Source organism: Vigna umbellata, chromosome 11 (genome assembly GCF_029865625.1).
Source record: "Vigna umbellata cultivar VRB3 chromosome 11, Vumbellata_1.0, whole genome shotgun sequence".
In the NCBI taxonomy this organism is placed as follows: domain Eukaryota; kingdom Viridiplantae; phylum Streptophyta; class Magnoliopsida; order Fabales; family Fabaceae; genus Vigna; species Vigna umbellata.
Window position 1 is genome coordinate 25813333 of NC_142175.1, and position 15334 is coordinate 25828666.

Below are 15334 nucleotides of genomic sequence, written 5' to 3' on the forward strand. Positions count from 1 at the left end.
CAACATTACTTACCTTTCGAAGATCCACCCGCTATGGTCAATCTCCTGCTTCCAATGAATACTCTTCTTCCTTGAGCTTCCAATGAATACTCTTCTTCCTTGAGTGGCTGCCCTGTGTCTCTCTTTCAGATGCCAAAAAAAATGGGGAAAAACTCCTCAGCAATGGATGATCCAAGATGATGGCCCGGAGCTGTGTCCAAAATCTCTTTTCTCTTCCTCCTGATCCCAACCAAAATCCTGCTCTAAAATCTTCGAAAAAAAATTCTTTGTAACCACCTTGTCCCCCTCCTTCCAGACATGTTTCCCATACGCCAATTCCCACGTTTTTTCATTTTTTCTATTTTTTATTTTTTATTTCAATTTTATTTTATTTTTTAATTGTTTTCAGTTTTAATTTTATTTTTTTAATTTTTTAATTATTAATTCTATTAAAACAAAATTGAAGATAAGAAAAATAGAAATTGAATTAAAAACAAAAAATCTAAATACATAAAAATAGAATAAAACAAAAAGGTAAAATAATAAAAAGGAAAATAATAAATAACCAATAAAAAAAGAATTTTTTACAACCCGGACAAAATTGAGTGTTGACACAGTACCATCTCCTCCAAAGTCAGCTGAAGGGAGGCCGCGTTTTTCTTCTCCCGGTCAAGCTCGGCCCGGACCTCTGCCACTCCGGGGCGGTCGGCCCACTCCTTCAAATACCAAGCCAAGGCGGATGTCCGGGTTGACATCTCCAGCATGGCGTTAGTAAGCTCCAATTCGGAAAGTGGTTCAATGAGCGCCCGTTGGGAGGAGCTCATGTGAAATTTGGTGCGGTCGCTCATGCTAAAGGCCGGGCTGAAAATGCCGCCAGGAAGAGGAACGAACGGGGCTTTCCCCCGATCCTTCTCCTTGTCTTTGCCCTTCCGGGCCTTCTTTGAGGCCGAGCGAGACGACGACCCCTCTTTGTCTCGTCGCCCCTCCGCAGTAGGATCTGCTCTCTTGCGCTTCGTGAGATCGGCTGAAACAGTGGCCGCCTCAGACAAAGGTTCCACGTGGGCGGCCTCCAATTCCGGCGGAGGATTGGGAGGCGGTGCCTGCATACTGTGACCCCCGGTTCCGGCAGCAGGGGTGATTCCTACCTTAGGAGCAGCGCGGGTGGTCGCCTGGCGGACCCCCGAAGGAGGAGGACGGGGCGCATCTGGAACAACAGTCGGCCGGGCGGTCGACGAGCTAGCCCCTGACTTCTTCCTCAGTGCAAAAAAGTTGGATTTGCGGGGACCGGGATTCGTCATTAATTCTGCAAGAGACAGGAAAATTCAGAAAATTTAACGTCAGTAAGCGAAAAACAAATACACCCAACGGGACAAGACCATACCGAACGCCTTTGGTCCACAATCTTCGAGACTAAGGCATTCGACCAAGTGGCGGGCGGATATCCGGCGGGGGAGGGCGTTAATGGTGCGCACAGCTTCTAGGTCGGCTGCTGTCAAGGCTCCTGTGGAAGTCGCCCTTATGTGTCGGGGATCTCTCGTCCAATAAAGTGGAAACAGCGGATTCCCTTCATCGTCAGAAAATTCGCGAACGCCGACTTTGTTAATGATTATTTTAAAGTAATGTTGTTTAAAATTCTTGAACGAATCAGAGAAGGGGCGAAAAAGGGTCCTGCCCCGTACCGATCTAAAAGACACCCAGCCGCCAGAACGGGATGGGCGGACTACGAAGTAATGAAAGAAAACCGGGATGGTTGGGGTGACACCTACTGCCAAACACATAGCAAGAAAAGCCTGCACGGCCGCCCACGAGTTGGGGTGCAGCTGCGTTGGAGCCACGTTGACCTCCCGAAGAATAGCCGTTTGAAAATTAGTAAAGGGAACCCGGACAAAAAGGTGGGTGAAGAAAGCCACATACATGAAAAAGAAATCGTACGGACTAGACCGCCCATCATGGAAAACCCTCTCATTTAGCAAAGTTACCCCGGCTTTAATTAACTTAGAGTCCTCCACATCCCGGACAATATGGATGCGACGAACCTGCCACACTAAATCCTTGCGAAAGGCGTAAGAGGAAGCATACCGGCTAGGAACAGGGGGAGCCAAGTCCGACTCAGCCACCCCTTGACCTTCCGGTTCAAAGGGGGACCCGACCACGGAAATACCGCCCTTGAGCAGGAATAGCGGCAAGCCATGAAAAATCCGGTCATCCGCCGCCGCCGGTGAATCGGGATCCGCCCCAAAAGACCCAATCGCCTCCTCCAAAAAGTGAGAAGACACTGAGCTGAGAGAATCGCTGCTGTCGCCCCGCGCCGACCCCTCCCGGACTCCGTCCGACGATCCAGAACCTGACTCGATGGACACAGACGCCATTTATTACCTGATGGAAAAAAGAATCTTGAGCGCGTGAATGATGAGGATAAGTGAAAATGACACCATCTATTCCGCTATTTATAGGGAAAAATTAGTAACCGTTGAACGTATCTTGGCCGTCTAGATTTGGTACAACCAACGCTCCAGATTTGGCGACGCTTCAGCCCTATTCAATGAGGACGCGCCACGTGTTTTCCCGCTCGAAATTCAAATTCAAAAAGCCCACTGGATAAAGCCCAATTACGGGTTCCCGACCCCCACGCGCCGTATCCAAAATCCTACGTCCACTACGTGTACTAGGACTTGGGGGGCTTGTGTACCAGAGAGTGTCGGGCGCCGTACAAGGGACGCCCGAAATACCGAAACCGCCGAAGGGCGCCGAAGTGCCAGGCACCGTACGAAGGGCGCCGAAGTGCCAGGCACCGTACGAAGGGCGCCGAAGTGCCAGGCGCCGTACGAAGGGCGCCGAAGTGCCAGGCGCCGTGCGAAAGACGCCCGAAATACCGGGCGCCATACGGAAGGACCGTCCGGTTGCCCAATGATCGCCTACCCAGATGTACCGGAGTCCACTCCGGAGGCCACGGTGACTTACGACAATGCCTGTACGCAATCGTATAAGGCAAGCCGGAGGCTCATGCGTTGAAGAGCCGGCCAAAGATTGAACCTAGACCCGGTATAAACTCTCCTAACCCTCCTGTAGCAGGGAGGAACACCTACCAACCGGGTCGAACCTCTTTATAAGAAAAACTTTGAAGAACTCACAAGGAATTCTACCATCACAGAGCGGCCCGACACGACAGCCACTGCATCAAATCTTGCCTGTTAAGTGACCCAAAGTCCTACGTTCACTACGGGCACTAGGACTTGGGGGGCTTGTGTATCTGCAAGGGCCGGACGCCGTACGGAAGGATCCATGTGTACGGACGCACAAACTAATTGGGCGGATCTCCATGCGGACGAGGCGGACGCCCATATCACATGGACGGATCTTCGCGGACACGGCCGGCAAATCCGGACGCCGGACCAAAGATCCCACATGGGCGGATCCCACATGGACGGATCTTCGCGGACACGGCCGGCAAAACCGAACGCCGGACCAAAGATCCCGCATGGGCGGATCTCGCATGGGCGGATCTCCGTGCGCGCGAGGCAGACGCCCATTTCACATGGGCGGACGTCCACGCCCGCCAAAACACTAATCAACATGACTTAAGGAAAAGCAGCCTGGTTTAAAGGTAAGTAGAAATTAGAAGCTATTGGGCCGTTTTGGGCCGTGATTAACTTTTCACTAATCCCAAGCCCATAGCGAAAACTATAAATACAGGTCCACGGTGAGTGGTAGATAGGTTACATTGAATGCACATTTATTGCTATTCTAGAGAGAGAAACCATTGCTCAGAAACTGACTTTGGCATCGGAGAATCTTTTGCAGGTCTCCACCCCTCAGGATTGAGAGAAGGAATCGAGAATCAGGACAGAAGATCAGCCACCGGGACAAATTGACAGGAGGTCGTGGAGGTTTGGAACTGCACAGCCCTACACATCCGAAACACTATCTATAATTAGAATCTGTATATTTTTTTATTATTACAAAATTATTACCGTGTCCATTTTCTATATATATTATAATTAGAACTGGTATAAATTTTTTTTATTACAAAAAATGTCACTGCACAATTTGTATAAAAGTGTTATTTTATTTATAATTATAGTACTATACCATTGATGGATTATAACCGATATAAATAGTTGTTTCACACTAATAATTATACTTTGGAAAAAAATTGTTAAGAGAAAATTTTCTTATTATAACACGTGGAAACACAACATACATGTGTGTTTACATTTTTTCATAATAACAAAAAAACAATTATTATTATTATTATCATTATTATAATTATAAAAATAAATTTAATTTTTTTTACAATTTTCTTTTTGATGATTTTTTTTAGTTAATTTTTTTTATTATAAGTTATTTTAATTTAAGAAAATAGTTAAATTAAAAAATGGTCAAATTAAAAAATTAATTAAATTTAAAAAATAACATTACTTAAAAGATAAAATTGATAATATAATTATTTTGATTTAAATAAAAATTTAAAATACAAAATTACAAACAAAATGTGTAGAACCGATAAAATCTCTTCATAAATAATAATCACGCCGTACAATAGAGAGAATTGTGGCATTGATCTTAACAAAAGAAGAAAAGAAAAATGTGAACCTTCCTTTTTTGTTATGCTATAACATTCAAACAATCAAAACTCAGTCTCTTTTATGTACCGTATTAGCACTACAAATCTAGGATAGCATGTACACATGTCTCCTCATCATCATAAAAGTGCATGCTCATCACTGAAAGCAAATGGATTATGCAGTAAAAAAACAATAACATATCATATAGAAGATAACTGACATCAACCTGAGTTTTTACACTGTCTTTGATTCAAATTCCATTCATTTTTTATGCATGAATGATTCCTTCAATTAAAAGCAAAAGCATACAAAAATCAAATCACATACACTGTTTAACTGCACGTGTGAAAACAAAAGATTTTCATACGTCAAAATCACATTTTTTTATTATAATCTCATCACTTTTGTCTGCAAATGAAAGCAAAACTTAAGGCATGTAACGTGGAAACTCATACTTTATTATTCATTCATGCAATCAATTCGATCGTTTCATTTTCATGATGTTTTTTGTTGTCTGGTTATAATTGCACGTACATTATCATAAACAAAAGATATTAATATCCAAAGTTCGAAAAAGTTGGCAAGATATTAAGGCACATGCATGCTTTATTAGATTCAACATATTTGCACGTATACATAATATATGATGTTGTGAAAGTATAAAAGGAACACAGATGCATTTTTTGTAGAGATACCCAGTTGTTCTTGTTTGCTCTTTAAATAGAGTTAGATTCAAAATAAACAAAATCAGATTTTTATTTATTTTTTCTTTTAGACAACCAAAACAAGTTCTGTTCTCATAACTCAAAATCAGAATTCTAAAGATTAGATCCTAAGAATCGCGTGTTGTAGTCACATTTTCAACAATGTCCCATGATTGATATCATTGCTTCATTACAAACTATAACTAAACACAGCATTAGTGAGTTATCAGAGAAAATACATATAAAAAAAACTTGCTTTTGGTTTTTCTTTTCACTATGGTTAAAAGAAGAAGTCTTGAGATGACAGTTAACATAAACTCAATTATTTGACAACTTTTGTATCTCAATCACTGCTTTTTAGATGGATCTGTGTGTATGTTTTTAAATGTCAATATTCTCACATTTCCATATCAGTACAATTATAGAGACTTAAAACCTTGCAATTTCAGCTAGGTTTATTCTCACGGTTTCGCTCAATTATTTGAGTATTCTTTCATAATCTCTTTTAAGTTTCACCCATCTGTTACAAACTCATACATTTAAATCAGACAGATAAACTTTTGGTCAGAACTAAATTAAGAAAAAATAAATAAAAGTTCAGGAGGGAGAGATAAAAGTTTAGGATACACGAAAATTTATCATTAATCAACAAACAGTTTTATTAAGTAACATATATATGCTGCCCTAATATCTTTAAAACATTGCTATTAGTCCGTGTTGGGATTATAAATTATGGGACAAACTACCCCATTTTATATATAGAATAAATTATATCATAATATTTAATATTTATAATATTAACAAATTTTTAAAAATAGGATAATTGATTTTTTTTATAGATTTAGATAAGATGTCATGAATCCTCATGACTTCTCATTTGGAGTTGTCACGAGTCACTTCACTTCTTTGTAAATTCATTAAATAAAATTATTAAGACTTATTATGAGTAGTTGTAGGTCATCCCAATATCCTATAATGTATGTTTGAGTTTATAATGAAATTAGGGCTGATGTTAGTGGACTAATAATCTTTATTCTTAATCGAATGAAATTGGAGTTCATATACCTTGTTGATGATATAGAGGCTATAAACATAATGAATGTATGTGGTGAGGTGTAAATGAGAGAAAGAACATGTAACTATTATATGATGACAAGGCCGTCAAAGAATTTGGAAATGATCACAATCACACTACCAGTCATTTAATTTAATCACAAAAGACATTGGTGAGTGGTGATCATGTGAAGAAAATATTTCTTAAATCTCAAATTTCAAATTGTTGCAATCATATATATGGACATGACACATGCCCCTTGTTTTTTTTAATTTCTTCTAATAATTTTATGTATATCTTCTAGAGATACCGATGAGTAGCTCATAACATAGAATCCACCTTTAGACATCGATCAACAAAACATGATATAACCCTTTCAAATATTGACATAATTAGAGTACAAATAGATAATGAATGAATTATTTTTAAAAAAGAGCTCATGCATATAACAAGAAGTTTGTTGTTATGTGAGTGAACATTTTGCCCTTATCATATCCTAATCAAAATATTTGATTTTTAAAGTATCATGTAATATTAACTTTTAACCATTATTATTATTTTTAATCCACATATTTATATTTCTAAATATAGATAAACGAGAAAGCTTCACAATGGCAAATAAACTTGTTTACCAATATAGGAAAATTCAAAATTGTTTATTAACAAGAGATGACTTTAGTATGGACAAAAAAGATGAATGTGAATGTTAAGTCTTTTGTCAAGCCTTCTCACCTAAAAAAGCATTAAACTAATTCACATATAGATTACACTTTATATAGGTTACTTTGATGCACTCATAACTAAGTTTTGACCAAAGACCTCATCACCTAAACTCCCGTTACAAAACTAGTTGTTAAATTAATTGATAAAATAATAAATTATTGAAGATTTTTAGACAACTTTAAATGCAAACAAAGTTTTATACATTTGAAATTTGAAACATTGAAGTTAAAATTCAAGCAATATAGTTGATAATATAGAAGTATATACATTAAAAAATTACTTACTTTTTTTAATAAAAATGGATATTTCAATACCGAACTTTTACATTTTTTTAAAATCAACCACTAAATATTTGAAATTTAAGATATTCAAAACTAGCACCCTTCTGTTTTAAATTGCTGTTTATATTTAGTGAAAGTGCGTGTCTTATTATAATTGTTTAGATACCTACTCTCTCAAATAAGTTACGACATGTGGACAAACTTTTTTATATCATCTATTTCTAATTGAAAGCATACATAGACTTATATAAATTAAAACCGGTTATATAAATTAAAAATAAAAATCATTATATTATAAAGTTTTTACAAAATAGAGTATCTGTAAACTAATTTCTTTATAAAAATCTATATTCATTTCTTTTTAAATAAAATTCCAAATTAATTGTAGAAAATTCAAGTTTAAATCTAAGTTATAGATTCGATAAAAATGAAAAAAATTTAATATAATATAAAAAATTCATAAATTCATTTTCTTAAAAATTTTGGATTGAAAATAATATCAATGCGTAAAGATTTATTATTTTTGTTATCTTCCTAACAATTTATGGAGGTTAAACTTTATATCACGTTTATGTGACTCTTCCTAATGAGTTTATGGGAGAAAATAAAAAAACTCATAATGACAGTAAAAAAAAATCAAATTCATATTATTTTAAAATTTGGAGTTAAAAATAATGTTAATTTTCTTATATTAGTTAGATTCATATTATATTTATGTAATTTTTTTCTAATGAAGAAAATAAAAAAAGTCAGCTTTATTAGTGACAGAAAAAAAGTAATTCATAACACCTTGACTTTAAAAATTCATAAACACCTTGAATTCAAGTTTTGAATTAAAAATATCAATATATCTTTAGAACTCAAATCTCATTTATCTCCAATTAATAATTGAAAAAAAATATCACTAAATCATGTCTTGGATTTAAACAGAACATGTTCCATGGATAGTATAAATAACTTCACTGCAAGCAAAATTTATCTTCAAATTAAGGGCAAAAGTTTTAGTGTTTCAGTTTGTAGTTTCTTTGTTTAAGATCTTGTTACCACTATCCAAATGGCACCAAAGATAGACATTCAGCAGATTCTATCACCCTTCCGAAAGCCACCCAGTGGTGGAAGTGGAACTGCAAGTGCTTCATCCTCCAGTTCAGCCTCTTCTACTTCCAGCTCCACTTCCAATGAGATAACAAAACCATTAACCATTCAGCAAATCTTTGGCAGAAAAAAGAACTGATGTTAAGCTGCATAAGGAACCACACAGCTTTCTTTCTTTTCCTAGTACTTTGTTTTTCTCTTTCTGTCTTTGGTTCAAAGTGTTGCTTCTTTTGCTTTGTTTCCTTCAGTGGGTGATGTCCGAATTAAACCATGGAATATAACTACTTTCTGGTTGTATTGTGTCAAATATAAAGGAAGTGTGTTTCTCTTTCATTGATTGTGTGTTTAGTTGGATTAATGCATATATATGTGACAAGCCATGTGCGTGAGCTGAAGAGCAGGTAAAATTCTTGTCTCTCGGAGACCAAATTTCTACTGGGGCTAATCAGGGAACAAAACTTTGATTGCTGCTAAACTTGCATCTGTCATACATATTTCCAACAAAATAATGTGCATATATACATATATATATGCACACACACACGCACACATAGTGTATCTGATAAACTTTGCTTTTTCCCTCCCTGGTTTTCTGCTTACATTTCAATGATTTGTTGAATGTGTTGGATCTCGACTGGGGAGAAATTCTTCTATAGTCACTTCACATTAAGCATAACTATTTATGTGAGGCTACACTAGCCCTAATGGCTGTATGAATTCTCAAGGGTGTGAGAATAACCATCTTCATGATAGATATTTTATCTTTTCGGTAATTGGTTTAATTTCTTTTGTATGAACACAGGTTGTAACACATTTCAAGAGAAGATGTAATAGAATTTAAGATAAAGAGAAACAATTTAAGAGGCACTAATAGCTGGTTGATAGTAAAAGTAAATGACTGTTGCAAGAAACCATCCGCAGAGGAAAATCAAACAGAATTAGGAGGATATATATATATATATATATATATATATATATATATATATATATATATATATAAATGCAATTTTGAAATGTTCGGTTTTAACTCCTTGCTTTGGTTGGGTGAAGGATCCACTTAAAACGTTAACTATAGTGGTATAACAGAAGCACCATATAATATTTTTGGATAAGCTAAATCTATTGTTGAAGGAGCAGAAGCAGAAACCTCTTAATTACATGAAGATTGATTTCATCATGATTTTTTTTTATTTGCTTATTATTTATAGGTGTTAATATTTTCTCATTATTAAAAAAAGCTATATTTTAGAAATTGCCTAATTAGTTAGTGATGTATATAAAGTCATACCTCGAACAAATATTCAAAAAAGTATATATCCTTTATTCTTAATTGTAATTTTAATCGAAAGACAAGATGATTTCAACATTTTCCCATACGTCGCTTTAAATATCCATGATACTATTTGATATAATTTAAAGATATAATTAAATATAAACCACTAAAAATATATTTGTATATATTAATCTTTTACTTAATTTAACTTTAGTAATTTCGGTATATACTTTTTACCTTTAGTTCTTTCTTGCATATATGAATGAATCATTGTGAAGACAATTAAAGTGATAAAAACAAGTGGGAAACACATTAATTCTTCGGTTGTGCATTCGTGTGATCTCGGGATGCGGTGAGCTGAAAGATGAAGCATCCTTGACAGATTCAAGTTACATATGCACATTTTTCAAACTAATTAGTGTATATAATAGAAAGAAGAGAAGCTTTTCTTAAGTTCTTATATACACTTTACATATTTTTGAAGTGCATGATGTTCGTTTCTAGTTTTTGCATGGAATGTTTTTCTTAGTGACATCCATTATTGGAACTTGGAAAATGCTACATTTAGGTTGCATGGCTTTAGAAACGAACCGTGATTCTTGTAAGCACCAATGTGTTTTTTACGACGACAGTATTATGCATTCACATTATCTATTTTCCTTTTCCTCTATATCTAGGATCACTGCTTGGCCTAATTATTACATGAGCTTTGCTTTTCCTCAAAAGAAGAAACCAAATTAGATACATAATTAATTGGTATTCAAATTCCTATTGTCTTATTCATCTTGCCCACCAAATTTAAAGTATAATAAATCTACTATCACAGTTCATCGAATCTGCTTTATAATTAAAGTTAAATGTTCACATGTATTTTTAGCGCGGCATTCGAATATATGATGAACTAGGGCACATAATATAAAGCCACTTAAGGATTGGTTACTGAAAATATATTCTTACACTCCATTTGAAATGTTTCAGTATTGCATATCTTTCACTCCATCATCAATGCAATCTTATTTAATCCAAGAAAGAAATCTGGAAAGGCAGGAAAAGATAATCTTGTGCACACTGCTCTATTCCAAAGGATTTCAGTAGATGTAAATATACCAATAGTTGATGCAGGAAAATGTGATGATCTCCAAATACGCCCTCTTAAAACTTTTCCCATTCATCATCAGAAAAGGAATGTAACTATAACAAGATTTCTATCTGTATATTACACTGGATGTAAGCCCAACGGAGCACTTCCTCCACACTTTTCCTACTCATCATTTCCTAATATTAAGCCACTTAATATTAACTCACCTTAATCGAAATATAAATTATAGCAGAGACCGGTTGAAGATTCCCAAACTTGAAAGGAATTTTATTTTTGAGTCTGCAATCAGTCATCTGAGTGAGTATGCTTTAAAAGGGGGGGCTCAGCTCTATGTTCCTGCTGGAAAATGGCTTACCAGTCATTTCACCATCTACCTCCACAAAGATGCTGTTCTCCTTGCATCTCAGGTATCTCTCTCATTTTTGTTCCTCCTTTGATGAAAAAGTAATCACGAATATGAGATTCATAACTCTGCCAGTGCAATAGTGGGTGTGAACCAATTCCAATACACTTTTAGCCTTTTGTTCAAACTGAAACAGTTCCTAGTGTGGTACATTTTGGGACTATCACTGTGACACTACTAACCAAAATTTTAATTGGTTTAGGATATGAGTGAGTGGCCTGTGCTGAAGCTAACTCCCATCGTATGGCAGAGGAAGAGACGAAGCTTCTGGAAGGTACACCAGCTTCATATTCGGAACAAACCTAAGTGATGTTATTGTCACAGGTATGCAAACAAAAAGTTGCATGCATCAAACAATCAACCTAGTAGTTAAAGTTGATGAACCTTTTCATCAAACATGTGCTACGCATCAAAACTTTGAATTCTAGTTCCCAAACTTTACTTACTCGCCTTAATATAACTGCCGTAGTATAAAAACCAAGGATGATAAATGGTGATAAAGTGTAAATGAAAGTAAAAAAAAAAAAAAAAGCAGAGATACAGAGAGAGAAAATAAAAAAAGTATAGCAGAATAAATAGAAAAATAGGGTGCATGCAGTGTGAAAGCAGAGTAATTGATATAGTTAGAGTGTTTATCTAACCGGTAAATGTTGAGATTACAATCTGACTTGCCACCACAAATATCATATTCAGATTGCAAGTAATAAGAAACTAGCTAGACAGGAATTGTTCACAATGACAACAGCAAATATAGTCCCACATCGAAAGACTTTTGGAAATAAAGTACATTTATAAACGTGAACCAGACAGACTTAGTCACGACCTTACTTGAACAGGATCTGTTCTATAGGCTCGTACCTCTGTATCCTTAAGTTCTAAGGAGACAGGAACTGAAGTCTGGTGGATGAACCATGACCCTGTGATCAGAGCGTGATTAACGGTAGTGTGGGTCTTGTTTGCGGACCAGGCTCATCACCAACTGTAGAGGATCGTTCCCTTACTTTACAAGCTAGGGATGGTCGCAGGGTTGTCTGACAGACTCCCATTCTATATTTTTTTTTAAACATTTGCATTAATTCTCACAAATCAGGATCAAAGGAGAATGAATTTATGAGGAAATTGTGGTGTGAAAGGGGACAATGGCACCATATAGATGGTCAAGGAACATTTTGGTGGCAGCGATTTTACACCAAAGGATTAAACTACACTCGCCCGTACGCGATTGAATTAATGTTCTCCGATAAAATTCAGATTCCAATCTAACGCTCTTAAATTCTCCATCATGGAAGGTTCATCCGGTTTATAGCAGGTAATTTTTCTCTCCAAATATTTTATTTTCTAACACATTTATTTTTAAAAAAATGCTAAAAAGATTTATTTATAGATAAATATTTATCTAGTAAAATAATAGTAATAACAAATTCTGCAACACTATATACAGTAATATTATTGTGAAAGGCCTCATTATGGCTTCTCTTCCATCTCCAAACACTGATGGCATAAACCCAGGTATGCAGCTCAAGATTTGGTGACTATAACGATATATACAGAACACAAAAAGAAAAAAAAATTAAAAAATTAAAATAAAATGGAAAATTATTACAAAAAAATTTATGTGAACATTTGGACTCGACATTTCTATTGATATGTTAAGTAAACTTTAAAAGTTAAATTCAAAATTATATTTTCTTCCATGATTAGTGTAACATTAAAACTCAATTTATTAAAAAAAGTAGTAAATTTTATAGGAAGTCAAGTTTTAGAATTTAAGCCAAACATAAACTTAAAGTGGGAAAGACATTGTTTTTCAACAAAACAACTCTACTTAAAATATATTACGTAAAGTTGTGAGAATTCAAAATTATTATATCTATTCTTACTACATTTTCTTTTGGAAATTTTGCCTTCTTCCCTTTTACATTTTTTCCCTATAATTTTTTTTCAATCACATTACCTTTTTAACAAAATTACTCTTTGAATATAGAGATGCAATAGTTAGTTAGATGAAAAAGAAGAATAAAATTTCAGCAGTTTTATGAGTATTTGTAATTATAAACATTATATCATCTATAACTAAATCAATAACTATACCTATTACACTTTTTTTTCATCACATCATATAATTTATAAACTTATATTTTTATTTCCTCTCCAAGTGTATATTAAGAGTTTGTCAAATTTTAAAAAATTAAAATAACCTACACTATAATTTTCAAACTTGGGATACTTGATTTTTATTTATGAATAAGTCATTATTAATCTTAATAATTTTTTAAGACGATTTTCTTATAAAATTTTGAAAAAGTAAAATCGTCATGCATGATGACTGTTTTTTAAAATATGTTTGACTTTGTTTTAAAATATGTTTGACTTTGTCTTAAAATATGTTTGAACTAAAGTTGTTCTGAATCTTGATGATTTCAGTTGTGTAAATTTTTTCAAACTAAACCCAATCGAGTTGGCCTCATGTTCCTTTGAGTAGACGACATGTTCTACCAAACTTTCCACCAAACTCTATGCATGCTCCTCCGAGCTATGTGAACTTTTCAAGCACCTCCCTAGATCTAGTTGCCTGGTTGGCCTGTTCACGTTACTTGGTTGTCTTGCCAAGTTCACTGCATTACTTGACAATTTGTTGAGTGCTTCATATGCTTCATCTCATTGTTTATGTTATTTGTATATCTTACCAACCTCTTCAACATGCTTAGTTGTCTAGTTGACATCTCCTTACTACTAAGAAAACTTGTCAAGTTTTCTTTGTTACTCGACAATCTTGTCAAGTACTCCACTCTACTAGGCAATTTTGTCTAGTTCTACTTGCTCGTGCTCAGCTTTAGAGCTACATGTCATCAATTTCATCTTATCCTTCACTAGTGCCTTCTTATCCATCATAAACAATTGTTCAATTGAAAGTCATGAACGATGTCTTATAAATTAAAAGTCATGAACGATATCCTATAAATTGAAAGACGTGAACGATATCCTATAAATTTAAAGTCACGAAGGATATTCTATAAATTGAAAGTCGTGAAATATATCTTACAAATTGAAAGTCATAAAATATATTATAAATTAAAAGTTATGAAATATATTCTATAAATTGAGAGGCGTGTAGACAACATCCTATAACATTTATAAAGAATTCATCATCATGATAACTTCAATTGAAAAGTGATCAAGACTTATAACGAATATGAAATAAAAGAGTTAACTTTTATTTTTGTGAATTACAGGATAAATTATCCATTTTTTAGTTTTGACTAAGTGTATTTACAATCATTTTGATTTCTTAGTTTGATAATGTGGTTAAAAGAAGTCTTAACACAACCTCAACTTCTTTGTTTTCACTTCTTATTTTGGCCTTAGACTCATGCACAAATATAAAAATTGAGGATTGCTACATAGTTTCTGGAGATGACTGTATGTGTGGCAGTGAAAAGTGGATGGGATGAGTATGGCATAAAGTTTGGCTGGCCAAGAAAGCATTTGGTGGTGAGAAAGCTACCATGCATTTCTCCTGAAGGTGCAACCATTGTCTTAGGAAGTGAGATTCAGGTGGAATCCAAGATGTCAGAGCTGAAGACATCACAGCCATTGACACATAATCAGGGGTCAGAATCAAGACTGCAGCAGGAAGAGGAGGGCATGTGAAGGACATATATGTCAGAAGAATGAACATGCATACCATAAAATGTGAAGGGCATCATATCTGTCAGTATTAACATCTCAGACAAAGCTTGTGAACAGTCATGGAGATGCACTGATGTTGAAGGAATCACTATAATGAGGTCACTCCAAAACCATGCAACTCTTTACCTGATCAAAGCTTGTGATTTTCCACAAAGAGATTTTTTCAATTGATATGTTGGAGCTTAAGCAGTGTAGTTATCACATTAAATATGCATCACATTTGTGTTAAGAATTAAGATGTGTCATATAGTTGTTCATATTTAAGTCTAGTATTCCCGTTGTTATCAAAAGTTATTTTTTCTATTGAATTTATAAATGATCATCAATTATGACATTGTTTTTTTTTGTTTGTAACTATAAAGTTAAGGACAATGATTAGTTAATAATGTACATTCAACATATTCATCAGCATTTTGAAAAGGAATAAAAGTTGTAATTTTCTTATCTTCGTAACTTTCTTTTTGAGAA

The 15334-nt window shown here is 34.8% G+C and overlaps 1 non-coding gene and 1 pseudogene across 1 annotated transcript; both read left to right on the top strand.

Annotated features, from left to right (window-relative positions):
- The first annotated feature begins 10021 nt into the window (after window positions 1-10021).
- Window positions 10022-15095, top strand: LOC124828528 (putative polygalacturonase; annotated as a pseudogene).
- On the top strand, window positions 11995-12217 carry LOC124828529 (small nucleolar RNA U3). Its single transcript, XR_007028026.1, has one exon. It is a non-coding gene; the product is annotated as a small nucleolar RNA U3 (small nucleolar RNA).
- Window positions 15096-15334: the final 239 nt, after the last annotated feature.